The sequence below is a fragment of the Schistocerca piceifrons genome, unplaced genomic scaffold (assembly GCF_021461385.2).
Source record: "Schistocerca piceifrons isolate TAMUIC-IGC-003096 unplaced genomic scaffold, iqSchPice1.1 HiC_scaffold_92, whole genome shotgun sequence".
NCBI lineage: Eukaryota > Metazoa > Arthropoda > Insecta > Orthoptera > Acrididae > Schistocerca > Schistocerca piceifrons.
The window spans coordinates 32,501-35,000 of record NW_025729190.1 but is presented as its reverse complement, the minus strand read 5'-3'; the positions used below and the strand labels follow the sequence as shown (position 1 = coordinate 35,000).

General features: G+C 56.1%; 1 non-coding gene across 1 annotated transcript in view; it reads right to left on the bottom strand.

Annotated features, from left to right (window-relative positions):
- LOC124771308 overlaps positions 1–122 on the bottom strand; it is a 1,909-nt gene extending 1,787 nt beyond the window's left edge. The window contains exon 1 of the ribosomal RNA XR_007013338.1: positions 1–122. This exon is cut by the window's left edge and continues 1,787 nt beyond it. This is a non-coding gene — a ribosomal RNA (small subunit ribosomal RNA).
- Positions 123–2,500: the final 2,378 nt, after the last annotated feature.

Sequence of the window (2,500 nt, the reverse complement as noted above, 5' to 3'; positions counted from 1 at the left end):
CTAAGGAACCATAACTGATTTAATGAGCCATTCGCGGTTTCACCTTAATGCGGCTTGTACTGAGACATGCATGGCTTAATCTTTGAGACAAGCATATGACTACTGGCAGGATCAACCAGGGAGCTGCGTCAACTAGAGCTGAGCAGCCGGCCGCCCGGGAGTGTGTCCCGGGGGCCCGCGCGAACACGCAAGCGTCCGCTCAATCATTCTGCAAACAGGAGGAGGCTGAGCTCCCCTGCACAATACACCTCGAAACCCTCTCAGGTCCCGGCGGCGCGCAGCGCCGTCCCAAGTACTTGGTCGGGTTCGAGAGAGGCGCAATCGCCCGGAGTTAGGCGAGTAGACGCTTTCGGTGCGACCACCCGTGCTCCCAACTGAGCTTGCCGCTGCCGACAGAGGCCCGGGAGCGTGCTGTCGTGGCATTGCCGGCGGGAGACAACACGCGCCACCTACGGTGACCGGCAGCTCCAACGCCAGCGCCACAGAAGGACAAAAGCCCCACTTGGGTGCCGAAGCGAACTCTCCCAGCACAGCGCACGCGCCAACACATCCGCACAGCTGCGATACAAACCACCAGCGAGAACCGCTGGGGCGACCGAGCAGCAGACGGCGTCGCGGCGCCGAGCGCCGGGCGGCGGCGCATCCTCAACGCACACAGTCCTCAATCGGACCAGCACACTGAAGATGTCCACCGCGCTTCGCACCGGGCCCGCGAGGACCTACTTTGGCCGCACGGCGCCGCGCGCAGGGTGCGCCGGCGCGCAGCTGCGACGCCTGCCGCGTCCGTCGGCCGGCGCGCCTGCCACTGGCCGCCCCCACCAGCCGGCTGTAGCGCGTGCGCCCACGCACCGCGCGGCCAGCACGCCGGGAGGCGCCCCCTCACCGGCCGGGGACGGTCCCACCCAGCCACCGCCGCGTATCGCTTCACACCCAGATGCCGTTCAGTTTCGTCGGCATGGTGGGTATCGCTGGAACAACCGGTTAGTACCTCAACCTATCGTCGCCATCACCGATTCACCCCTAGCGAGAACAACCGCACCACAACAGGTTACCATTTGTTCATTTGCGTAACTTCACCAGAAAACGCAGGCGTCCATCGCCATTTGCAACTTCAACGATTATTGCATGCCTGTGTCAGGTGTCACGCCACACTACGTCTGCCCACATACACGCAACAAAATGTGCACGCCTAGACAATACGTGGAAGGTGGCCCCCGTACGTATGCGATGTCCATTGCTCGAACGACTGTCAACCGGCCTCTGTAGCATGTCGCAGATATGGAACGCGGTGCACCATGCCATCACGGTGTGTGAGGAGAGACGACTAGGTCCGAATACATCAACAGACAGCTCATGCTGATCGCCATCCACGGCGTCCGTTCCTCCCACACGTCTCTATGGCGTACCACACTGCAATCCAGCTCTCATAGGGAGACGACACGTAGCTGCGTGCACAATATTTGCACTGTATGGTCCGCCGTTTTTGGGCGCAGTCGTTGTGCGGTCACACATGTGCCACGATGTATCATTCAGTACATAAGGACGAATGTGCAGTACAGATTGTGGTTCACGCGTACGACATCAGCGGACAGTTGACACAGGCCGCACCACAACGTAGCCTGAGTACGTCGCATGCGAAGGGCATTGAACATGCAAACTTCTCACCAACCAGCTTGCGAAGGCAGGGGGCAAGGTGGGGACGTGGGGAGGGGCGGCATGTACGTCCTGCTGCCATCCACATTACAGTGTACAGCAGGAGCATGTGGAAAGTGAGCAAGACTTGCAAGGTGTTTAACATGAAGCGATACACAGGGGTGCGGGCAGTGCGAGTAGCGAACTATATTGCGAGGGTTGCGGGTGGGCAACACTACAGTAATTGAACGAGTCGTATAACAATTACAGAGCAGGTTTAGGCGACAACGTGGGTTACGTTAAGGCGACAACATGGGTTAGGTTAAGGCACAACATGGGTTAGGTTAAGGCACAACATGGGTTAGGTTAAGGCACAACATGGGTTAGGTTAAGGCACAACATGGGTTAGGTTAAGGCACAACATGGGTTAGGTTAAGGCACAACATGGGTTAGGTTAAGGCACAACATGGGTTAGGTTAAGGCACAACATGGGTTAGGTTGAGGCACAACATGGGTTAGGTTAAGGCACAACATGGGTTAGGTTGAGGCACAACATGGGTTAGGTTGAGGCACAACATGGGTTAGGTTGAGGCACAACATGGGTTAGGTTAAGGTACAACATGGGTTAGGTTAAGGTACAACATGGGTTAGGTTAAGGTACAACATGGGTTAGGTTAAGGTACAACATGGGTTAGGTTAAGGTACAACATGGGTTAGGTTAAGGTACAACATAGGTTAGGTTAAGGTACAACATAGGTTAGGTTAAGGTACAACATAGGTTAGGTTAAGGTACAACATAGGTTAGGTTAAGGTACAACATAGGTTAGGTTAAGGTACAACATAGGTTAGGTTAAGGTACAACATAGGT